This window comes from Megalobrama amblycephala, linkage group LG18 (assembly GCF_018812025.1).
Source record: "Megalobrama amblycephala isolate DHTTF-2021 linkage group LG18, ASM1881202v1, whole genome shotgun sequence".
Classification (NCBI taxonomy): Eukaryota; Metazoa; Chordata; class Actinopteri; order Cypriniformes; family Xenocyprididae; genus Megalobrama; species Megalobrama amblycephala.
Genome location: NC_063061.1, coordinates 4,121,574 through 4,148,122, shown reverse-complemented (window position 1 = coordinate 4,148,122; position 26,549 = coordinate 4,121,574). Strand labels below are relative to the sequence as shown.

Sequence of the window (26,549 nt, the reverse complement as noted above, 5' to 3'; positions counted from 1 at the left end):
CTCAGTTTACACAAAGCTTAAGAAGTTGTTACTTGCATAAGTTCAGGTGCTGTAGTTACTGCCTTTCTGTAGAGTTTCAGCGCGCTTGGTTTGGCAATTGGTCCTTCTCCAGCGGGATTTTCAAACAAGGTTTTAACTTAAGAGTAAGATAACCGGAAAATAAAGAAGAGAGAGTCCGTCTCCTAGGTGATGGAGGATGAAGGCTTGACAAAAGGAAAACTTGTGCAACGAAGAGACGCGTGTCGTTGTGTTTTAAGGACAACAAACCAGAATGCCTCCTTGGGGATGTCAGCCAATGATAAGGGTGCAATTTTAGCGGGCAAACTCATTTGCATGGTTTATGAAGTGTCAGATCGGAGTGCCTTTTCTTCAAAGTATCATTAAAATAGAACAATGCATTTTACAGTAATGTGACATACATTGTCGAATAAGGCATAAAGAGAGCTTTACAAAGAAACCAAACTTGTCAGGTGGGAAAAAAATAAAAGGGGAGATACCGTTTATAATCGAATTTTATTGTTTAGAATGAAACTAACACAACTACAGTCATAGCTAAGCTTATATCCCAGTCCCCTGACCTGAACCCTAAAGATAAAGAGTGGAGTGAACTGAAGAGAAGAAGCACCAAAATGGAGCTGGAATCTGAAGGATCTGGAGAGATTCTGCATGAAGGAATGATCTCTGATCTCTTCTCGGGTGTTCTCCAAACTCATCAGGCATTATAGAAGAAGACTCAGAGCTGTTATCTTGGCAAAAGGAGGTTGCAAAAAGTATTGAATAAAAGGGTGCTAATAATTGTGGGCAACGTGTTTTGGAGAAAAACATTTATTTCATAATGTTATTTCCCCCCCACTTTCAATTATTTTCCTTCAATGAAAGGTTAGACTTTTGCTAATTTTATAAATTAAAGATCAAAGGGATAAACAATGCAGATTTATTTTTAGAGTCATCTTTGATCATATTTATGAAGGGGGCTAATAATTCTGGCCACAACTGTATTTCAAAATAATTAATAATTGTTTCCAGACTTTTGGCAGGTACTTTAATAATAGCAATTATATTAATACTTTTATTATATTATATAATATGTTAATTATTATCATGATTATTAAATGCTGCAGGACAATAGTATGTATTATTACAATATAAGATATATCTTTTAATGTGATAAAATATATATTTAAAAATAAGTTTTGGGGGCGTGGCCAGATTTCCTGCTCTTTTTATCTCTCTCTGATCACACACATTTAAGATGATTGTGAGGTAGACTTGAGCTGAAAGAGAGGGTTTGATGACTCTTTAATGTTCATTACATTAACCTCTCCTGTTAGAGTTTTTCTAGATTTTTATGTGATATTCAGTTTTAATTTGTTATATCAGTTTTTATATAATCTCTTAGAGTAACAGTAAAACTCACTGACATATTTAATTGTTTAAAAAAGAGATATTGCACAAATTATGATCATACATTTAAAAATATGTATTATTCCTGCTTGAATTTGACTGCAGGTGTGTTATGATAATGTTTTGTGCTCTGTGACACAGATCAAGATCATCTAACATGGTGATTTGAGTTTATGTTATTGGTTTCTCTGTGATAATGAAGTCTCTGTTGATCTGAGAGAGTGAAGAGTGTGTCATTGTTCTCTACAGGTTGGGTAAGTGTGGTGTCACAGATGAAGGTTGTGCTGCTCTGGCTTCAGCTCTGAGATCAAACCCCTCACACCTGAGAGAACTGTATCTGTCTGGGAATAATCTAGGAGACTCGGGAGTGAAGATAGTCTCTGCTGTACTGGAGAATCCTCACTGTAAACTGGAGACACTGTGGTAAGATCATATGTGACTCTCACATGAAACTGAGTCACTGAATTTTATAATTTCATTTATTCATAAAGTAACAAAATGGAATAGGGGAATTAAACTGTTATTACATTTAGGGCTGTCACTAATGATTATTTTGATGATCAAGTAATCGGTCGATTATTTTCACAATTAATCAAATAATTGGATATTTTTTGTGATAATAAAAATAGACCTAAGCAAACAATGGTCTTTAACATGATTTAAAATACAAATATAATAACAATGGGGCAATAATATCTAGATCAGAAGCAAGTAATCATATGGTCTGAAATAAAACACTTTTAAAATACATAATATCATATACATCGTATAAACAATTATATTATGTATTATAACAAATGCCTGCAGAGGGCGCCAACAGCCTGATAATTGTTGTTGTCCCACTTTACATCAGATCAAATCTCTATTTAATATTGGCCAAACGACATTATTTTAAATGTTAACTTAATGTTTAATATTTGGCAACTTCTTTATGACAGAAATGCTACAGCCACTGTAATTTCTTGAACAAGAATATGTGGACATCAAAACATGCAAACGCAACTCAGAGATTAAACTTTTATTTTGAAATAGTGATCAGCAGTTCACATATCTCAAAGACATTGATGTATTCTCCTGTGTTGGTGTAGATTAATAAATGATTACCTTACAAATCTGATGAAATGGCACACATTGGGCCTCATTTATGAAACAGACGTACGACAGAAAACGGTGCATACGGCCGTTTCCACGCAAAACTTGGCATTTATCAATATGGACGTGAGCAGTCTACTATCAATTTGTTTGAGTTAGCGTGAACTTACATGCAGCTAGTGTTGTAGTACTCGAGACCGATCTTAAAACCAGTTTTTGAAGGTCTCGGTCTTGTCTTGGTCTCAGACTAAAAGGACTCAGGATTTTATTTCAAGACCACACCTGCGGGGATATCACTAAATTGCTGTTGCATTGTCTGATTTCTTTGTTAACATCATTAATTTGATTGGATGTAAAACTTAGTGCTTCAAATGCAATCAGTAACTTATTTTTAATTTAATATAATTTGTTACTGTTGTTCTGGGTCAGAAATCAACAAGGGATTGTGGCAAAATTGTCACCAAAATTAATGAAAATGCCCACAAAATTCAAGATGTAATTGCAAAAAAGTACTTGTATAACATCTTGATATTTATATTATAACATATGATATAAGCAATATCACAAGAAAGAGGTCTGTTTTCACAAATATGAGCACAATTGCAAACGTGATATTGATTTTTTTTTTTTTTATGTGAGTATTGTATACTGTTATATTGTTTACTTCTGATTTTGAATGAGTTTGATAGTGCTCCGTGGCTAACGGGTAATGCTACACTGTTGGAGAGATTTATACAGAATGGAGTTGTGTTTATGCATTATACAGACTGCAAGTGTTTAAAAATGAAAATAGCGACGGCTCTCTTGTCTCCGTGAATACAGTAAGAAACGATGGTAACTTTAACCACATTTAACAGTACATTAGCAACATGCTAACGAAACATTTAGATAGACAGTTTACAAATATCATGTTATCATGGATCATGTCAGTTATTATTGCTCCATCTGCCATTTTTCGCTATTGTTCTTGCTTGCTTACCTAGTCTGATGATTTGGTTGTGCACATCCAGACATTAATACTGGCTGCCCTTGTCTAATGCCTTTCATAATGTTGGGAACATCGGCTGGCATATGCAAATATTGGGGCGTACACCCCGACTGTTACGTAACAGATGTGTTATGTTGAGATTCGCCTGTTCTTCGGAGATCTTTTAAACAAATGAGATTTATATAAGAAGGAGGAAACAATGGTGTTTGAGACTCACTGTATGTCATTTCCATGTACTGAACTCTTGTTATTTAACTATGCCAAGATAAATTCAATTTTTAATTCGAGGGCACCTTTAACACATTGTATTTGTTTTTATAATATCTTTATTAAATCCAAGTGATTGCGCAGGCGCCTCGCGCACACACACATCAGTTCTGTCGTTTCTAACTTGACATTTCAGCCATTCATCATCAAACTAAAATGCAGTCAGCCAAACATAAGTTACACTGCCCAAATGAAATGATCCGCTGTAAATCAGCGCCCAACCACACACATTTTTGTGCATGTGAAGGATGCTGTTTTACGTGGATATTGGAACACAGGGTTCCCACGCGTCCTGGAAAACCTGGGAATCCTGGAAAAATAATGACCAATTTTCCAGTCCTGAAAAACACATGGAAAATTAGGAAAAACATGAAAAATGTCCTGGAAAAATCTGGTTGTACTGAAAAAATAAATAAATAAATAAATAAAATCTTGTTCAATGAAGAAAAACAGTTTCCAGTTGCTCCGAGACGATTAACGTTAGTAGCAGAAAGCTGAGATTTGTTCTGAACCGCTGAGTTTTGACACGTGACAGAAGTATTCTGTGACGTACTGACGGTGTCTTGTGTTGATGGTTGCAGGAGTTAGGAGTTAAGTGCTCAAATGTTTTCAGTGAATGTAGGTACCTTGTTACCCTTGATAATATTTGTTCTTGCAAACTAATTATTTAGATACAGTATATGGAAGGGCACAGCAAACTACAGCATGGATGGCAGCATTGGTCCAAGAAAGGAGAGCAAATTGATATGTATTCTTTTTATTTTGTTTTAGAAATGTTGAAAATTCTTGCATGTCCATGACAAGTTGTTTTTCATAGTAATTCTTTTACGTACGTTTTTAGTTTTATTTAGTTCTGAGCGATATAGGATGTCATACTGAGACGCTGACGCGATGCACCGTGAATCACACATTCAGCGATTCATTCACTCCTCGCGCAGCACAGACTGGTGTTGTGAACACGAGGTGGAGGCTAATGTGATTGTGATTTTCTGCAAGTTCACTAAATAAGTTAATATAAAGGGAGGAAATATTGTCTGTTTCACCAACAAAAATAGTTCCAAACAAAACCAACGCAGAACGTTTCTTAGCAGCTCACAGAAGTGTTTCAGAATGAATCTACAATGTTGAACGAATCGTTTGAATGTGATTTAGTGACCCATTCATAAAGACCGTCATTAGCTTAGTTTGTAAATGAATGAGCTTTTTGAACGATTGAAAGATTGACTCCAATGACTCACTTATTAAGTCATCTACTGGCGGTGTTAGCTTAACTTTAAATATCTTTCATTTTTTACTATTCAAAATTGTATTTATTTTACAACATTAAACTCATAGCATTATTTAAATTGTGATATCTTGTTGATATTATATTAATACACTATATTATTACTAATGATTGTTTATATTATTTTATTTAATCGTTTATTAATATATGGATACATTATAACAATTTAAGATTAATATAGAAAGTGTGCTTTACAAAAAGGAAAAGACATTAAAGTACAACTGAATACTGCCAATAATAATAAAAACAAAATTTAAACAAACTATAAAGTTTTTTAAGACTTCTGGAAAGAGGAATATTACTTTAGGCCGTGAATCTGTTATCCTTGTATTTTATTCCGGTCGTAATTACATTTGAAATTTCCTGGAAAAGTCCTGGAAAATTATCTCTGAAAAAGAGTGGGAACCCTGATAATGAATAATTATTTAGCAACGTTTCTCTGTGTCGTAAACTGAGAAACGTCTGCATATTAAACTGTAATATTGTGGACGCTGGAGTACGTTCATTTAGTAGATGCATTTCCAAACTGAGAGTGTTTTCATCTCATATCTTCAACTTGCTGAAATCTTTCCTTCCAAACACATTTATTTCCCATCTAACCTGTCGCAGTCCAGTGCTCGTCTTCTCATTAACTGTGTTTTTCTCTTACTGATCATATTTCTTACCTGTTGAATTTACATTTATAAGTGAATTTGACTGATAAACACCCTTCATGAAAATTAACCATGGTTTTATTATAGTAAAAGTGTAGTAACCATGTTTTTTCACGGATTGATTACCATTTGTATTACCACCGTTTTACTACAAAATACCATGGTTAAAATATGGTTAGAAGGACCATGGTTAATTTGTGGTTACCATGGTTTAACTATAATAACCATGTTTTTTAGTTTTATTTGTAGTAAAACCATGGTTAATTTTCGTAAGAGCAGTTTTAAAATAGATGAATGAATGTGCGGTAACTGCCTTAGAGAAATTTAATGATGTTAAACATTTAATCAATCGTAAACAGTAACGGTTTGACAGTGTGAATACTTTGAATATTGATTAAGAATTTTGGCATGAATGTGTGAATTACATACAGTGAAATGATTTTCAATGAAAAATGACACAGAATAATGACTAAAATATTTATTACAAATGAATAAATATATTGATTCTGATCTTCTTCATCAGGGGTCGTATTCACAAAACATCTTAAGGCTAAAAGCTCCTAAATCTGTGAAACGATAGGAGTAGTCAAGAGGACTCCTGAGTCACTAAAACCAAATCACAAACAGTCCTAAAGACACTGAACACCATGAGACGACAGCGATAGAGCCTTGGGTGCTGAACCTTTCCTTCAGAAATGCAATACATAGTTTGATTTATAGATTTGAATCTACAATGAGATGCCAAGAATAAATCTTTAATAAATAAATAAATAATGTACTATTACCTGTGGCAGTTTTCACAAGTTCACATTTACAAATGATCGAATAGAGTAAATATATATATATATGATAAGTGTATTTTTGTATCTTTGTTTATAAAGCATCATTTGTCACTTGAATTCTGCATTCTCTCGAGACACAGACATGTAAGAGGCGGACAATTAACTGAACATATACTAGTTTAATTATTGACACTTAGCCTACATTTTAAAATCTTTATTTCAATATGGAAACATGATATCTCATTCCACAATATTTCTATGATTAAATCGCTGACAGAGACTCCTCCCATCAGCCAATCACTGTGGTCATAGTTAGTAAGTGTGTTGACATCATCCATAGCAACGAGGTCAACCCCGCCCTTCCTCTTACCTTAAGACTTCTGTCTATTCCTTAAAAGATTGTCTCAGCAGCTTTGTGAACAGGTTTTAAGAGAAACTCTTAACTAAGAACATTTACTGCAGTTTAGGAGAACTCTTAGTGGTGAGATAAAATGTCTTGTGAATACGGCCCCAGGTCTCTCACACTGCAGCGTCGCGTCACTATTGGTTTAGACGAGCACACTGACATAAAAACTGCTGAAATAATCACGCATGTTTACGAGCCTCGGCTTTCTCAGATCGGCTTATGTTGATTAAAACTACAAGTTCTGTTTATTCTGAACACATTAATCATAAGAATAGCTCTTCTCTCTCTGAAAATGTCCGGAGTTTGAAATCATCCTGCGGATGCTCATTTTAAGAGGCGTTTATTGGTGATAACAGCCCATTGAAAATATACATAACCGGAAGAATCGATTCACTGCTTCGACGAGCTCTTCCGGTAATCAATCCCGCTGTGATGAAGCTCTGTTGATCCTTTCCACAGACTGTGATGACGCGTTTAACGCTCATTAATACTGTAAATCCTGCAAAAGTTTTTTTTATATTTTCATTTTTAATTTTTTTTTGTGTATTTATAAAAAATATTTAGTATTATATTACATTTGCATCAAATTACAAAAAACTATTTAACGCTGCTGTGAGGGTGTTTCTATGGGAGTGACGGTAAAAATGACATCTTTCTCTCTTCTGACTGCCGTTATCAATCGCTCTCTATTTTTTCCCTCTTTTTGAAGGTTGTAAAAACACTATTATGGAGTTTTTCTTTTGATATTTGCTCAAATAGAAACACAAAATATATTTAATGTAGTTTCTCATTCATCGCTATAAAAGTTTACCCAACTATGACGACTTCCGCTACTGAGAAACAGAAATGTGAAAAATGTCTATTGAGGATTTTTTAAATCGAGTACTCAAATTTAAACGAGGAATCATGAAAGTCCTAATTACATTCATTAAAACAGCGTGTGGCAGAAGAGTCAGCTGACAACGTCGATTGTCCTCCATTTGTTTTCCTCAAGTCTCGTTTGATCTCGTGAGTCTCTGTGAGATCTCGTCTCGCTGTGAAATCGAAGGGTCAATAGAGTACCTCAGGGATGACGTGTTTTTGTAGGCCAACCCGGAAGTTAGCGGCGCACGGGTTCCCTCGATCGAAAGCCAATGCATTTTTCCCATAGACTTTTGGAAAATCGCAGAAAATAAGCTCTGTGTTTAACAAAGGGTTATGACACTTACACGTTTTGTCTATCAAGATAATCTTTACAAGTTAACACAACATTTATACATTCTGAAGCCTAAATAAAGTGGTCAGATATAAGAAGCTAACAGTAGGCTATAAACGGACTACAGCACACCATGGTCGCGGATCAACGTCACCAACAAACTTTATTTAAAAACACGCTCTCTGATTATGATCTGCGCTGTGTATGAATACTTATCCACTTTTCCATGAGAAATGCTGTCCAAATGTCCTGTTTGTCATGATGTACGGTGTACATTTTAGGACTTCCTCACACCTCAGTCATACAAGAACAGGCTTCAGTCATCGGACAAAACGGCATCGCGCCTCAGACTGAAAGGCTTCAGGTCTCAGGAAAAACGGCGTCAGGTGTCAGGTTTCGTACAAATAGGCATCAGACGAAACGGACTTAGAAAGAGTGTAGAAATCATATGTTTCTGTGTTCAAGTGTTTGTTGAGTTGAGGTGATGGAGTGATTGATCTGTAAATGATTGAACACATGAGCTGCTCCTCAGTAAGGAGATACGATCAACATTTAACACTCTTTACTTTAAACACACTCAATCTAGTGTTGTCAGTTTCTGACCTGAATACTGCTGTTAGACCCACCTGAAAAAATAAAGCAGTCCATTTCATTTCCATCTTTATTCTATTGTATTTATCTGTGCTATTGTTCATTTGTTCTTATTTCATTACTATATTCTTGTCTGTTTTAATTCACTTTACCATTTGAAATCAAGCTTCCTTGTGCTGTGTGTGTAAGATATTGCTACAAAATCACCCCAAAAACTAATACATTGAGTTACAAATATTTGTGAGATAATTGTAATAATTGATCAACGTTTATGTATGAAAAAATCTTAAAAGCTTTATTATATAAAGTGATCTCTTCAGAAGAGTTTTTGATTGACTAGACTTTTAATATATGGATAAAAATATGACAGTATATACAGTGTTTTCGGAAAAATGGTATTGAATATTGAGACTTTTCAAGGTTTCGTATGGAAGTTATAAATTCCAGTATCGTGACAACACTAGTCAGGACTTTGATACATGAAGAACAAGAATCATTAATGACCGTCACATCCATCTCTTTTCTGTGATCATCTTTACATGTTATTTAATGTGATATAAATTATTTGTTATATTTGTTTTTATATAAGCTTTCCCTTTCAGACAAACACACACAAATAACATGGTAAATCTCACATTAAACATGGTGATCTGTGCTTTTTTAAATAATGAAGTCTCTGTTGATCTGAGAGAGTGAAGAGTGTGTCATTGTTCTCTACAGGTTGTGGGATTGTGGTGTCACAGATGAAGGTTGTGCTGCTCTGGCTTCAGCTCTGAGATCAAACCCCTCACACCTGAGAGAACTGGATCTGTCATTTAATAATCTAACACAGTCAGGAGTGAAGCTGCTGAAGGATCTGAAGGATGATCCACATTATAAACTGGAGAAACTAGAGTAAGAATAGTTTTTAACAATTTTCATCATCATATTTTCATTTGAAATTCAAATGTCTGTTTTACTCACTAGACATAAATGGAAATTGCACCAGGTTCAGTAACACCGTGTGTGTGTGTGTGTGTGTGTGTGTGTGTGTGTGTGTGTGTGTGTGTGTGTGGGAACATTTAGTCTGAGATCATCAGATAATGAGACTTAAATTCAGTTTCAGTTTCTGTAGGTCTCTGAACTTTAAACTGTTTAATATGAGTTTAATTCTGCTCATATTGTTGTGACTGATTGTATAAATAATATTAATGTTATTTTCATCTTTTCTCCTTTAACTGTCTCTGTGTGTGATAATCTGAGATTTGGGTTGTTTGTTATTAACAATATTAAATCTGTAGTGGAGTGTAATGATCATTTCTGCTGGTACTGGATCAGCTGTCCGTTGTGTGAAAGTGACCTTTCATGACCTTTTGATTTTGTAAAGTGACTTTGAGCATCAGACTGAAGCAATATTATCATGTTTGAGAATGAATTAATATAGATTATCTAGTCAGTGCTCAGTTTTCTCATGAAAAGATGTGTCAGATGTAATGTCTCATACTGCATATGTGACTATTTGTGTGTTTTATTTTAGGTATCAGATGACAGTCTGATCTTCTGATGATCATCTGATGGTGAATAAGGATCCACTACAGAGACTCACAGTCAACAGAATCAGAGACTGAAGATACAGTGACTTCACTGTTATAAATTAAGACTTCATTCAGATTTCAGTGATCCTCTGACAGACATGATGAGGCGGCAGAGAAACACCTTTTATTTCAGAGCAGCAAATTACAGTTTCTCATTCAGAGATTAACCATTTTATGTGTATAAAGGCACAGTATAAACTCAGGGTTTTATTACAGAGAAAATATAGAGCCTGAATATGTTTGTGTTTGTGTTGTACCAGCAGAGGGAGACAAAGACTAATGAAAGATTAATTTTTATTGATTATGGAGGAAAAAAACAGTTCAAGCTCACTTTAAGAAAACAAATAAAGGAAGCTTGAGTGTATACATCATGTTTTTAATAATAGTTGTATTACATTTGTATTAATGTATTAAAGGGGTCATATGATGCGTTTTCATGTTTTCTCTTTCTTTAGTCTGTTATGTAGCTGTTTGTGCATGTATAAGATCTGCAAAGTTACAAAGCTCAAAGTCTCCTACAAAAACATTTATTCTATCTAATGCCTGATACACACTGTATGATTTTGGGCTGTCCCAGACGAAAGATGAGCATCAAAACCACAATTACCAAAGTGCGATTCATCTTGCTCTGTTTGTTTATCACTAGAGCATGTTTGTGGGCGTGGTCTGTAAACCCCTCCCCCTCGCTTCCTAATGGACTCACACACAGACTCACTGCAGAACCGCTGGTCGGGCCTGAGACTCACACACACACACACACACACACACACACACTCATCATCACCTGCAGCATCATCTGACCATCATCTCTGCTTCCACAGACACACAATTGTGTGTGTGTGTGTGTGTGTGTGTGTGTGTGTGTGTGTGTGTGTGTGTTTGTGTTCACCTTCTCCAAGGTCTGTGTGGTTTGTCCATCTGTGTCATACTGGGGGATTTAAGTCCAATCCGTCTGTCTGCATCTGCAAACTGCTGACAGACACACGGCAGATTAACAGAGAGACAGACAGGCGAGACGATCACACGCTGATGCTGAGTGTTTCAAAGACCAGAGAGACACATCTGCATGTTTGTCCAGTTACAGTAAAACACTGAAGTTGGTCACCATGAAATCAAAATGGAATATTGCAGTGTTTATTATGAATGATTTATCTGTGATTGTGTTAAATTCATGATCCTGGTCATCTTGAATCAGAATAAAAGTCACTTCTCTGATGTCGAGGGCGGGGCAACCTGTCACTCACATGAGATCCACCAATAGCAAACCACAACCATCCAATCAATTCCCCACAGACACAATCAAGCCCCGCCCTACATTTGTTCTTGTTTGAGAAGCAGTTTCTATACGGCACTATAGGGAAGAAAAAAGTGCAACTTCCCTTTCATGTCGACTTTAAAGACCAACTGAAGTGAAAGGCGCAGCATTATTCAATGTGTTGATGTAATTTACACTGAAACAGGAAGAAATATTAATCTCTGATCATTTTCCCATTGTTTTTAAACTGGACTCTCCTTCAGTTCCTCTCAAAATCGGAAAAGACTTACGAAGAGCCCGGGTTTATACCCCCTCCTTCACTGAGGACTTCACTAGATGTTATAAGGAATCCTGTTCTACACTCGCGACTGAGCCTTACTTGTCTGTCCTTGACGCTGAAGAACATCTTTCTACTTTAAGCAATGCCTGGACTGAGATATTAGACTCTATCACTTTTTAAGCTTAAACCCAAATCTGAGCCCTGGATCAATCAAGATATCCGCTCTTTGAGGAAAGAATGTAGAAAAGCGGAAAGATTTTGGAAAAAGAATAAACTTCAAGTGTCTTATGACATTTTTAAGGACTGTTTAATAAGAAATCAGAAATCAGTAAAGAGGGCCAAAAATGTGTGTTTTTCGAATCTCATAGAGAAACATCATCACACTCCAAAAATACTTTTTTTCTGTTATAAACTCTGCATTGAATCCTCCTGTTAACAACTTTCATACCCCTTCTGTTGCTCTGTGTGACGATTTCAGGTCTTATTTTGAGGTCAAAGTTGCTACTTTGAGAGCTCAAATTCAGGTTTCTAACAGCAAACCCTTGATAACTGCTGCTCCACCTTACAGCTGGTCAATATTTGCTCCGGTTTCCCTGGAAACAGTCAAAGAGATTGCAGCAAAGTTAAACCATCTCCTTCTACTCATGATATTATTCACCCCCGATATTTTAGGTTAATACTTGACACAGTAGGTCCAGAGCTGGTCTCATTTTTAAATAAATGTTTGAAATCTGGAGAAATCCCAAATATTCTAAAAACAGCTACGATAACACCTATTTTAAAAAACCCTAACCTTGAGTCTTCTATTCTATCAAATTACCATCTAATTTCTGTGTTGCCTTTTCTGTCTAAATTACTGGAAAAGATTGTGCTTAGTCAGCTCCAGTCTTAAATAGATGATAATCACATCTATGAGATCTTTCAATTTGGCTTTAAAGCACTACATCGTACTGAGACAGCACCGGTAAAAGTTCTTAATGATATTCTAATGGCTACAGACTTGGGTGATTCTGTGATTTTGGTTATGTTAGATTTATCTTCAGCTTTTGATACTATAGATCATGAAACTCTCCTTTCTCTGCTAGAACATTATGTGGGTTTAGGTGGTGAAGTCCTACATTGATTTAAATCTTTTTTTACAAATCGCAGTTTCTCTGTTAAAATTGGTAGTTTCACTTCTTCTCCGGGGCATTTAACTTGTGGATTTTATCTCCTATGCTCTTTTCCCTATACCTTCTTCCTTTAGGCTCTATTTTTAGGAAGTATGATGTATCTTTTCATTGTTATGCAGATGATCTGCAAATTTACCTGCCTGTGTCTAAGAAAAACCCATGCTTTAAACACCCTGCACGCTTGTTTAAATGAGATCAAATCATGGCTTTCCTCAAATTTCCTCTTTTTAAATTCTGATAAAACAGAAATCATTGTTTTTGCCCCCCAACGCCAAAGCACACCACCACCTTGACATTCAGTCACTTTGCTCTACTACAGCTTCCCATGTTAGAAATCTTGGGGTTATATTCGATACTAATCTGTCATTTGACAAACAAATTAACTCAGTTTCTTTCATCTCCGTCTGCTTTCAAAAATCAAACCATTTCTTTCTGAGCGTTCCCTAGAAACTGTCATCCATGCCTTTATTACATCGCAGCTGGATTATTGTAACTCCTTATATTATGGTATCACAAAGTCTCAAATCTCCTGGCTTCAGTTAGTACAAAATGCGGCAGCTACATTTTTAAAGGGCTGTAAAAAATGTAATCATGTTACACCTCTGTTAAGATCATTACATTGGCTGCCTATAGAGTTCTGTATTGAGTTTAAAATTCTGTTTCTTGTCTACAAATCTTTACATAATCTTGCTCCCCATATTTATCTACTCAATTCCATCGGTATAGCTCAAATAGGAGCCTTCGATCAAATGATCAATTTCTTCTCCAGATTCCAAAAGCCCTCTTAAAGACAAGAGGAAATCGTGCTTTGGCTGTAGCCGGCCCCACCCTCTGGAATAAGTTACCCCTTGTAATTAAATCGGCCCCTACTATATCAGAATTTAAAAACAGGTTAAAAACCTTTCTTTTTACTTTGGCTTTTAATTGAATTACATGTGTTTGTTTTAAGTTATGTTGTCAACTTTGTTTCATCCTTTTGTTATTTATTGACATGGCTTTTTGGTTTTTATTTGAATTATGATGTGAATTTGACCTTGAATTATGTTATGTTTAATTATTTTGTTCTTTATTGTATGTTTGATCTTGTTCTACCTTGTTTAAAGCGCTTTATAAATAAAAGAACTTGAACTTGAAATATCTGAATTATCTTATAGGATGTGATCCGTTGAGTTAATTAACCTTCTAGCTTCAGTTTACAGGTTTTGAAATGATGATGATATTCCAAACAGTCAATAAAGATGTTTACCATTACTGTAATAATACAAATGTTTCATTTTTTTTTTTTCAAAAACATTAATGCATTATTTTTAATAACTAGCCCTTGTATTGTTCTTGTATTATTTTCATCAACATATGGGGTTTGATTAAAATCATTTTCTTATTGTCTGTTCAGAGGCTATTTAATTTTATTTATCCATCATGGCACATGCATTTTTTTTCTTTATAGTCTAAGTAATGTTGTCAAATGACTTGTTTGCATTTAGGTATTTTATTTATTTTATATTTTTGTTAGGTAATAGATTTTTTGGTAACACTTTCTCTATGGTGATGATTATGTACAAGATATCCACCTTATTCTCGTGGGCACTACTGTAGAAATGTTTTTAAGGGACAAAACACAGTTGGAGGGAATAAAATAAGGATCACAAACAATAACAATGTTTTTTCCAAATGTCAATATTTTTCCCAAATAGTCTCATTTAGATAACATCATTACTGTTTGAGCTGCGCGCGCTGAAGCTGAAGAGATGAACACCCATAAACTGAAGCGCTCTGCTAGAAGGTTCATTAACTCAACACAACACATCCTATATAGGATAATTCATATGTATTTATACAAGATAAACATAATATTACAACTTAAATTTGCATAAAATGGATAGTGCACTGTCTGATTGTTCCACATCCCCTATATAGTGCACTATGTGCCAGTCACCATGTAGAAAATAGTAAATGTGTGAACAAGTGAATTTCAGCCGTCAGCGTCTGTTTATAATGTAGGTGGCGGGGCTTCAGATTCTAGAGAGCATTTGATTGGACAGAAAATCTGATGAGAAGCTGAAGTGCAGAGTGATGTCATCAAAATCATTCATCCATATTGGCGGAAGTGAGAGACTAATTGTTTTGGAGAGATTATTGATAACATTAAGGCTAACATATTCACACTAAAAGCCAAAAAACTACAATTTTGTTTTAATGTGGACTTTAAGAAATCTAGTTACACACATTATGATATCATCACTATGAATGTAAATCTGTGAAAGAAACAGATTAAAGCACAGACCAGAGAGAGACAAATAAGTTATAAACATGAGGAGAAAACAGACACCTTCAAGTCTTGAAATAATTCGATCATGACTAAATGTTTATATACATTTTCAAATGGCACAAAAGCAGAAAGAAAGATGATCAGGGACATTCAAAAAATAATACAACTTTAGTTTTGTTTGTTATATACAGACCAAGAACTCCCTAAAAAAGTTCCCACACAAATGAGGGAAACATACTAACGCAAACAATTTTATGATGCAGGAGAAGAGATATTAACAAAGAGAGATCCAAACGACTGGTTACTGCATTTATCAGTATTTAAATCAAATTGATCTAAAAACAAATGTTTGCATGTTGTCACTTCTTCTTAAGTCTCTCCATTGTCCAACTCCAGTTTGAACTGTTGTGGAAATTTTAATCTTTCATATGATTTTAACCTGTATTCTTGTGAAATATGATGCTTATGGAACATGGTATGATGTTGGCTAAAGTGGTAATGTTTAACATGGTGTTAACATAGATGTTAGAAATAGAAAGAGCAAGATATGGGATGGGGACATGCAAGATGTATATCAGAAACATACAACCTTTTTTGGCTTGGGCTCAGAAGCGCTCGATGTTTGGCCAGCCTGAGAAGAAAAATACTCAGCCCTACCCCGTCTGTTCAGGGAGAGGGATCGGCCGCTGCTGAGCCCGCCGGGCGGCATCACGGGAATTACAAAAGAATCCAGGTGGCAACACAGCTCGCGGGTAAGAAACAAATTTTAAATATTTATGGGAATGGAAATTTGGGACTTGAATGTGTAAAAAAAAGGTTGGAATAGACGAAGTAAAAAAAGAGGGGATTTATGATTTGGTAAAAGTTCAATTAGGCACCGGGACGAACCATTTTGACTGCTCTGGCTGACTCTGTGGTCGCGGTCCGGAAGGTTTTATGAGGAATTGAGATCAGCTGCTATAATAGTTCTCCAGAGAGAAATTTTGAGTTGCCTCGTGCGAGCTGGAGCAATCTGCAGAAACAGAAAAAAGCAGTGTGATCAAGACGTTCCTGAAACTGACCACGTTTGGCAGTAAGAGCGCTTTCCAGGCAGGGAGATTCGCGGAACAAATCTAGGCTGGGTCATACTGGAACAAAAATTTGAGATTATGCCCAACTACAGCCGGATGCTGTGGTTTATGAATTTGTCATAGAATTCTGGGATTGAGCCCACCTACAGCCGGATGTTGTAGGTTATAAATTTGTGACAAATTCTGGGATTGAGCAGTGGAATGCTGTAGTTTCATAAAATTGTGATGGCAGTGACAGCCTGAGCGCTTGAGGCTGCGGATTGTGGGCATTGAAGCTCGAACCCGTGACCGATTTTGGGGGCAATCGGATCTGCTGGAGACGTCCACAGATTATAGGTGCGCGCTGAACTAAATCCACACGACTCGAGAGGGTCAAAAAGGGGAATCCCAAAGCAAGCTTGCAAAAAGTGAAGTGATAGGGGGTGTTGCAAAATATGATGCACCAGTGTTTTATCAAATGAGAAAATTGTATGGCCAAAGATGCATGTAAGATATAGAAAAGTTAGTTAAGTATTATGATTTCTCAGAAGAGGGAACGTTGAGTGGTCATAAGACTTAAGGTCGTAAGGGAATGAGTTGAAGAGAACTGCGATGTGGGGATGTTGTGTTTGTGTGAGAGCGGTGTGTGTGTGTGAAATGTAAGCAGACTAGAGATTGTAGGCTAGAGGAAGCAGACAGAAGGAAAAGAAGGTGAATGCAGAAAGAATTGGCATGTAGGGAAGGAGGATTGAATGTAACTTACAAAAAAAAAGTTTTGTTTATTCATCCATTAAATGGATGCATGACATTAGATGTCTAGAGAATGACAATTTATATAAGAATGGTTGAAGGAGAAAGCAGCTATAAGTATAACCTAAGGCTGTCGGTGCAATCTAGTAGCTGAAATATGGGTAAAATAATATTGTGGTTCTGCAAAAAAAAAAAAAAAAGAAGAAACCATATTGATAAATATGTTTTGCATCTGCAGACTAACTAACTATTTGATAGTGAGATAAGTGGGTATGATGAAGGGAAATATAGCAGGGGAAAAAATTAATGTTATGAAAGTGAAAATGAAAATTCTAAAAGAATGTTTCACTCTGTGGAAAAAAAAAGGTTGAACAGTCTCAAGTATGTTTTTATGTGATGAGCGCATCGCTATCACAATGTAAAATGACTAAAATGATTTTGGACCTCTAAGTTCTAAATATTTGGTTTTTGACGGTCAAAATGACATAGAGGGTTTAAATGGCAAAAATGAGACTGCAGTGTCACAGAGACTCGACCTGATCTGAAGTTTGTAATGTCTAAGTTCCTTGATACATGGGTAAAAGACAAATATAAACAGTTGTTTATTTGGAAATTAATGTCATTTCTGGCAAAGTCTTAAACTGGGCCAGAGTCAAAAGACAGTAGTTAAAGTTTGATGTTAAAAGTTATAAAAAGGCAGAGTACCAGTCCTGAAATCCTCAGAGTCTCTCTCTCACTCAAAGTCAGCTAAAAGCTGCTATCTGAGCTTGTGTCATGAGAAGCACAGTGTTTCTGTTGAAAATCATGGACACAGAGATGTGAAAAGAAATGATTGCCATGAAGAGGGAAATTAACTGTTAAATTTGTTAAAGGAAAAATCCATAGTGTAAAGAGGTCTTTAAAATGGTAACATAGACCTTGAATGATAGAAGTGACTATTTTGATAAATTTCTTCTATGACCAGTAACTTTTTTTGTCTGATCTTTGCCACCACCATGTTCAGGGCCGATGGCTCCGGTTACAGATGTAGCAGAACATTACACTGAATGGACAGTTGTGAGAATTAAATTCACTTGAGTATAATCTCAGCACTGATATGTTGCTGCTGAGAGAATGTACAGTCAAATGATTTCAGTGATTAAATACTGCTGTTATTGACCTGTCTCCATGTTTTAACACTATTAGGCAGTCCAATGGCTCTGGTGGCTCTTGAATGCAACTTCTCGAAGCTTCAGAAAACACCTGATTCTGTTTGAAGAAAACTGTCAAAGGTCTGGAATGGGAAAGAGCGGGTACCAGTGTGCACGAGGTGATTTCTCAATGACGGGTAAGATCCTCTTTGGCCAGACAGAGGACAACCTAAGGGAGGGGGTTACCGCCGCCACTGGACATCTACCCTGATGGGAGGTGTTTATGTGAGATGGGTATGAGAGTGGAGCGATGACTGTGAGGCCAGCAGTATCATGAAGGGGGAATGACCTGTGAGAAGAACAGCGGTCTGACCCAAAAATGCTCCTCTATACCACTCACCAGAAACCGCGTTCCTAAGATGGCTTGTTTTTCATTGTGACAAGCAACTATGCCAGGGGACAAGACCCTGAGGAGAAGAAGATTATTGATAAAGAGCTGATGGGAATGAGCTTTCAAGAGCCGACTGAGAACATGAGGCGATTGTCCGTAATTTCTGGGGAGACCAGAGTAAAGTTTAGTAACATGATGTTGGTTGCCCTATTGGCAAGAACTGTATAGAAGTTTTAGATTCAGCAGTACTACGAATCCCTGAATTCATGAGGCTGTGTGATTTTGAACTAATGTGTCTCTATCATAGTTTTTACTCCTGCAGGTCATTAGACATGGCAGAGGATAATTCCAAGGCAATGGTGGTGTTAAAGATGAAGACTGATTTTGCAGATTCAAGAGAAAGTTAAGTGCATCCAGCATTTGAACTAAAGATAACCTCAAAAATGGCTACTAGCATAACATATTTTAGATGGTAGAAATATTTTCTTTATTTGAAAGTTAAAACATTTACATTTGACCAAGGGTTATGTATAGTAATTTGATATTAAATTCAGTCTAAGTTACAGTCTTGAGAGGCTGCTGAATTGATTATTTGTGCAGTAAGAGAGAGAGACGGCTGGGGTAGAGGCAAGGATACTCTGTCTGTCAGTTATCAGTCTGATAGTTTTAATGAAGTTCTGAAGTTTAAACAAAACAAAGCAATGAGACTAGAACCAAAACTACTCAGCTTATGTGAAAAAGAATTATAGTGAACAGAGATGTTTTGAGGCTGAATAAAAGATCATGTAAAAAACTAAGTAAAGAAATACAGGGAAGAGCAATGTGAAGTTTAAAGATGTGTTTTCAGAACTAACACCACAAGCAACTTTGAAAGTGAGCAGTTTATAGTCATGTGTGTCTAATGTGAGTGAGTGTGAGAGTGACTGGACTTTATGTTTTGTATGTGTTAGTTTGGGGAAATATTCTGTTCCCATAGAGAGTGTATATGTCATTAACTAGTGTGAATGAGTGTTTTATCGTTACAGATGGGTTATGTCAGAAAGCCTGTCCTCGGAACTAATGTTTTAGTTGTTGTTTCCTGTACGTCCCGTTATTAGCGACGCACACTGGTAGAAGATGACTGTTAATCCATGTTTATACTGCTATTATGCTCTGTGTAATGCGTTCATGCAATAACTGTAAGTACTGTTATGCCTTTATCTCTAATTAGTATATGTTGTGCATGTGATTGGTAATTGCTGATGTTTATATTGTTCGAGTTTACCGTTTATTTCGGCCGTAATTTGCTGATCTAAATCTGCTGAGTCATCAACATCCGCTCTAGTGTTACGAGCCGATACAGCGAATGTTTGTTTATATAATTGCTTACAGCATAATATTCAGTCTAGTACTGTATTTTTATTATCTTTATTGTGATTATTAATATAGACATATGTTTAATATATTTTTGGTACTATGTTACTGAGTAATTAGTGCAATGAGACATGCAAGTTATATGAATATTATTGTAAATTTATTTCTCTTTATTTCCTTTGTAGACCATATAATATCACAGCTGCATACCTCAGATGCATATTCAAGATTGTAAATAAATGCCTCATTATCAAGAATCTCTTCTCCACTCCTGATTCTCTGACCGGAATCTGATCCATATTTGGCCGCCTCAATCAGCTAAAAAACGTAATTGTAGTGGGGCTTCGCTACATTATTATGGTCCTTCGAGCCGGATTGAGTGCAAGCTCAAACCAGTATGGATCCAGAAGCAAGTGACACATTAGAGACAATGGACAGACCTCGCCGCAGGACTAATCTGCCTTCTCACCTGGACGATTATGAGGTTGGCTACCGACCCGCTGATGACCCTCCTCCTAAAGCTTCTTCCCACTGTCCCAGTCAACCAAGAAGCAGCTCGAGGAAAACGTCTCGAAGTGGTGCTAGCTCTCATTCCAGGACAAGTAGGCGCTCTGTTACTTCCACTGGCGTTTATCTTCCACCTGAACTCTCTAGTGTCCAGACTGCTATTTTGGAGGAGAAGATTAAACAGAGGCAGTTAGACAGTCTCCGCCAGCAGGTCCAGGAGGACTCACTGGCTGATGTGGAATACCAGCGGCTACAAGCACAAGCTAAAGAAGCCCAGCGTATTCAAGAGGAAGCTCTTACAGCAAAGCAGGCCTTATCCAAGCATCTAGAAAGACAGCGAAAGCTGCAACAAGCAGAGACTGAGCTTGAGGTAGCAAAGCTTGTATCCTCCATGCTTATTAAAGACTCTGGTTCAACGACTCCTGTGCCTCCTGGCTCACCCGACAGCCTTTCGCCTCCGCCTCAGCTCATACATAGTAGTCCAGCCATGAGCCCACCTCAACCATCATGCGCTATCCAGCGGCCCTCTACTCAGTCACCAGCTGTGACCTCAACCATACAGATTTGTCAAGCTGAACAGATTATTCCTGATGACTCTTGGGTGTCTCAGCCATCACTTAGACCACTGCAGTTAACAGCTGAATCTGGGAGTGCACCACCTGCAGCACTCCACCTGTTACCACAAGCAGCAACACCAGTCTCTAATGCATCTCAGACTACCCATATAACTGCACCAGCTCACACTGTGTTATCAACATCTACTGTGGTACCCCAATCTCACTCAGGAGCCACAGTCATGTCCACTGCTGCACATCCCTTGAGTACAAGCACGCCGTCTGTGCCACAGCAACCTACCACAGCAACATTGCCGCCACATACAAGGCTACATGCAGTACTGCAGACAGCACTTCCACCTGTGACAACACACTCACGTCTTCTGCAGCCTCCATTTACCAGCTATCAGGCTTCAGCCATTCCATCTACTGTCCCTAGCCATGCTCAACCACCTTCATTCTTGCCCTTTCCGCAGGATGGTCATCCAGCATACCCTGGTACAGAGCTACTGTTTGCATCAGCCTATGGCATCCCACAACCCAAGTTGCCGGTGTTCGACAGTGGTAAGGAGAGTGACTTTGCCTTGTTAAAGTTGGCACTGGACAATCTGTTGAGCAATCACAACCATCTCAGTGAACAGTACAAATATCATGTCTTGCTAAGCCATTTAAAACTCCCTAGTGCTCAGCAGCTGGCTAAAGCCTATATGTACCATCCGTGTCCTTATTCAGCTGCACTGCAGGCTCTTCAAGACAAGTATGGCCAGCCAAGACAGCTTGTTCAGTCAGAGTTGGGTGCCATCATGAGCACTCCACCAGTCAAAATGGGTGATGCTAATGCTTTTGACTCCTTTGCATTATCCGTTCAATCATTGGTGGGCATGCTAAGGACGCTTGAGGGCCAGAATGGTTATGAGCTCATGTGTGGCTCTCATGTGGATCGTCTGCTAAGTAAGCTACCATCTGCTTATCGTGATGGCTTTGTTGAATACTGCCTAAGCAGGGGTATTCTACAGATGGGTACTGATAAGACCTATACACTTCCTGATCTGGCCACCTGGTTAGAGATCAAGTCTCAAGCGAAACGAATCTCCAGCCGAGCTGCAACCTTGTTCCAGAGTGACTCATCCAAGCTCTATAGTAAAGCTACGACATTCACTCGTCCAAAGGAGAGACCAACACCTGTTCTCATGGCCAATGAGAGCATCACCATGTCCCCTAAATCTGCAGACTCAAAACCCAGCTCAAAGCCAAAGCCATATTGTTCCCATTGTGACAACAGGGACCACTACCTCAACTCCTGTGACCAATTCAAGAAATTAACCACTGCTCAAATCGTCACCTGGATTAAAGAGGGAAAACGCTGTTGGAGATGTGGTCGGACACATGCAGTAGAGACCTGCAACCTCAAACGCCCATGTAAGGTCTGTAAAGAACTGCATCTTACAGTTCTACATGAGTCCATTAATGACACTTCTAGGGCTGTACTCATGGTAAGCTTGCCACCTACCAGGATTTACCTTGACAGACCTAACCGTTCTCCAAAGGTCATGTTGAAAGTGGTCAAAGTCCTCCTTCACAATGGTTGTCACACTATGGAAACCCATGCAGTACTTGATGACGGGTCAGAGAGAACACTAGTGCTTCAGCCAGTAGTGCAGCAGCTCAAGTTAACAGGTGCTCCTGAATTGCTTCCCCTACAGACGATTCAACAGTGTCACACTGAACTTGAAGGGTCATCGATATCTTTTGAGGTGTCCTCAGTATCCAAACCCATGACGAAGTTCACTATACGCAACGCATTCACTGCAAACGGTCTGTGTCTAGCGGAGCACAACTACCCAGTGACTGCCCTCCAGAATGCCTATCGACACCTGAAGGATCCTACCGCTGCCTCCTGTGGACAGAGTAAAGCCATTACTCCTTATCGGGTCAGATAATCCTCACCTCCTGACACCAATCCAGCCCATACGCAAAGGCCCAATAGGGGGACCTATTGCTGTCTGCACGCAACTCGGATGGTCTCTCCAGGGCCCTATGAGTCCAATGCAACCTTCTCGAGGGAATCAACAGTGTCTTCACATCATGTCAGTTCCAACCCGTGATGATCTTATCCACCATGTAGAAAGGCTCTGGCAAGTCGATACTCTCCCCTACAACGAGAAAACGGTTACCAGGTCCAAACAGGATAGGGAGGCTTATACCCTGCTGCAAAATGCCACAATCCGGGTGAATGTGGACGGTGTTCAACGTTACGCTACACCATTGCTAAGGCGAACACCAGTGAGTTTACTCCATGCAGACAAAGAGACTGTGCTTCCTAGTTTGCGTAGCACTGAACGCAGGCTGGCACGGGATCCTGAGAGGGCTAAAGCCTACTGTACTGAGATCAAGAAGTTGGAGGTGGCAGGTTATGTGGCTAAGATAACTCCAGAGGAGGCCAGCAAAAGTGAAGAATCCTGGTACATCCCGCACCATATGGTGCATCACAACGGTAAGGACAGGATTGTCTTTAACTGTTCCTTTAAACATCAGGGACAGTCCTTAAATGATCAGCTGCTGCCTGGGCCGACATTGGGACCTTCCTTACTGGGTGTCCTCCTGAGATTCCGCCAACACACTGTTGCTATCAGCGGGGACATCAAAGGTATGTTCCACCAGGTACGCTTGCTGCCCAAAGACAAGCCAGTGCTGCGCTTCCTTTGGAGGGATATGTGCAGAGAGGTGGAACCTGATATATATGAATGGCAGGTACTTCCGTTTGGCACTACATGCAGCCCATGTTGTGCCATCTTTGCCCTCCAACACCATGCCCAAGGACACAAAGATGACATGGCTGACCTAGTTGACATAGTAGGGCATTCATTCTATGTAGATAACTGCCTTCACAGCACACCAACTGCAGATGAAGCCAAAGCAACAGTGGATGGACTGCGCCAGCTGCTCTCCGATGGAGGCTTTGAGATCAGGCAATGGGCAAGCAATGTACCATCTGTGATCCAACACCTTCCCACAGATGCTAAGTCTACTAATAGCGAGCGCTGGTTAGCACAAAGCAGCACTGACCTCCAAGAACTCACTCTTGGTCTGCGGTGGAATTGTATCACTGACACCCTGGGCTATAATTTACGCTCTACGGAGACCGCTGCACCTACAATGAGGAACATGTATAGGATCTTGGCGAGTCAGTATGATCCTTTGGGGTTCATCATCCCATTCACTACCAGGGCCAAGGTTCTTATCCAAGACCTCTGGAAGCACAAGCTTGGTTGGGACGACCCCATTGAACCTCTGCATTTGAGAGAAAAGTGGCTTGCCTGGGTAGGAGAACTCCCGACTCTCCTTCAGTTGCAGTTCCCTCGAACATACACCTCGGCCTCCATTGACAACACTTCTGTTACCCATGAGCTTCATGTCTTTAATGATGCATCAGAAAGAGCTTATGGTTCAGTGGCCTACTTGCGTACAACAGATAGTCAAGGACAGGTCACTGTAACCTTTGTCTTGGCCAGGTCTAGAGTAGCACCAAGGAAGTGTCTGTCCATGCCTCGCTTGGAGCTAAGTGCAGCTCTGACTGGTGCCCAGATGGCAAAGGTGATCCAAACAGAGTTGACCATTCCTATTCACAAAGTTACTTTCTGGTCTGACTCCACCACTGTGTTATACTGGCTGACGTCGGAGTCCTGCCGCTACAAGGTGTTCGTGGGTACACGTGTAGCAGAAATACAGACCCTCACCGACATGGCTGAATGGAGGTATGTTGAGTCAGTCCACAATCCTGCTGACCACATCACACGAGGTCTTACACTAAATGAGTTGGCAGGCCCTCATCAGTGGAGCTCAGGGCCAGCCTTCCTGAACCAGCCAGTTGACCAGTGGCCATCCACACCCAAAACTGAAGAAGAGCCAGACTTCAGTGAGTTAAAGAAGGCTGCCTTTATTGGAACCATTTCTGTGTCTAGTAGTTCCCTTCCTGATCCATGCCAGTTCCACACATGGCAAGAGCTTGTCCAGGCCACTGTCAGATCCCTGCATGGGGCGGCTGGAACAGATACTCACTCTCCTGTCGAGGCTTCTGATTATATCGAAGCAGAGAGGCTCCTACTGGCACAGGCTCAAAGTGACTCATTCCCGCTTGAAGTCAGGGCTTTAAAGGCCAGACAGTCAGTTCCAGCTGACAGTCGTCTGGGATCTCTCTTGCCCCTGAGTATGATGGGGCCACCGGTCTCATTAGAGTGGGTGGAAGACTACGTTGTGCTAGTGACCTTGACCTGGAGACTATACATCCAATTGTATTAGACCCTGGCCATCCCATCACCAAGATGCTAATTAAGGAGGCAGATCAGCGACTCCTTCATCCTGGCTCAGAAAGGGTCCTAGCTGAACTGCGTCGCCAGTATTGGGTACTCCGAGGCAGAGAGGCGATACGTAAACAGCAGCGCACCTGTCAAGACTGTCAACGGTGGCGGGCCAAGCCTCAAACCCCGCGATTAGCAGATCTGTCACCCTGCAGGCTGAATTTGTATAAGCCGCCTTTCCATTCTACTGGTGTAGACTGCTTCGGCCCATTCGCAGTCAAAATTGGTCGCCGTCAAGAGAAAAGATGGGGGATTATCTACAAATGTATGACAACACGGTGTGTGCATCTAGATCTGTTAGAGCATATGGACACTGATGCATTCCTGCTCTCTCTGCGTCGATTCATAGCACGACGGGGCAAGCCTATGGAACTGCTATGCGATAATGGCACTAATTTCATTGGAGGTGATCGAGAACTACGAGAGACCTTCAATGCCATGTCACCGAGACTTCAGGAGCTGCTGGCTGGGCAGAAGATCCGGTTCCGCCATAATCCACCAAGTGCTCCTCACTTCGGGGGAACCTGGGAGCGTGAGGTAAAATCAGTCAAGACAGCGCTGCGTGTAATCCTGCGAGAGCAGTCGGTCCCAGAACCAGTGCTTCAAACTCTTCTAGTGGAAGTTGAGAGCATTTTAAATGCCAAACCACTTGGCTATGTATCTTCAGATGTCGCAGACCTGGATCCAGTGACTCCAAACTTACTTCTTATGGGTCGCCGTGATGCCTCTCTACCACAGGTCCTATATGACTCTAACAACTTGCTCGGAAGACGGAAGTGGAGACATAGTCAGGTGCTGGCTGACTGTTTCTGGACTGCCTTTATTCGACATTACCTCCCAGGCTTGCATGGTCGTCATAAGTGGAGGACGGATGTCAAGGAACTGACAGTAGGTCAAGTAGTACTTATTGTCGATCCCCAACTTCCCCGGGCACTCTGGCCTGTCGGCACAGTGACGGAAATCCTGGCTGGGGCTGATGGTAGAATTCAGATCGCCAGAGTCAGGGTTAAGGAGAAAACCTATACCCGTCCAGTTGTCCGGTTGATCCCACTTCCTCACCTTGAGGACGATGACACAGGCACTTCAGACAGACTTTCTTAGGGTATTCAATTATCTTACCAGATAATTGGGGGCGGCTGTGTCAGAAAGCCTGTCCTCGGAACTAATGTTTTAGTTGTTGTTTCCTGTACGTCCCGTTATTAGCGACGCACACTGGTAGAAGATGACTGTTAATCCATGTTTAT

The 26,549-nt window shown here is 39.2% G+C and overlaps 1 protein-coding gene and 1 long non-coding RNA gene across 6 annotated transcripts in view; both read left to right on the top strand.

The window, feature by feature from the left end:
- The window catches only part of LOC125252132 (protein NLRC3-like), a 236,639-nt gene that overhangs the window by 152,824 nt on the left and 57,266 nt on the right, over nucleotides 1-26,549 (top strand). The gene's annotated exons all lie outside the window — the stretch shown is intronic.
- LOC125252134 lies at nucleotides 8,405-10,666 on the top strand. Its single transcript, XR_007181161.1, has 2 exons — nucleotides 8,405-9,557; nucleotides 10,180-10,666. It is a non-coding gene; the product is annotated as an uncharacterized LOC125252134 (long non-coding RNA).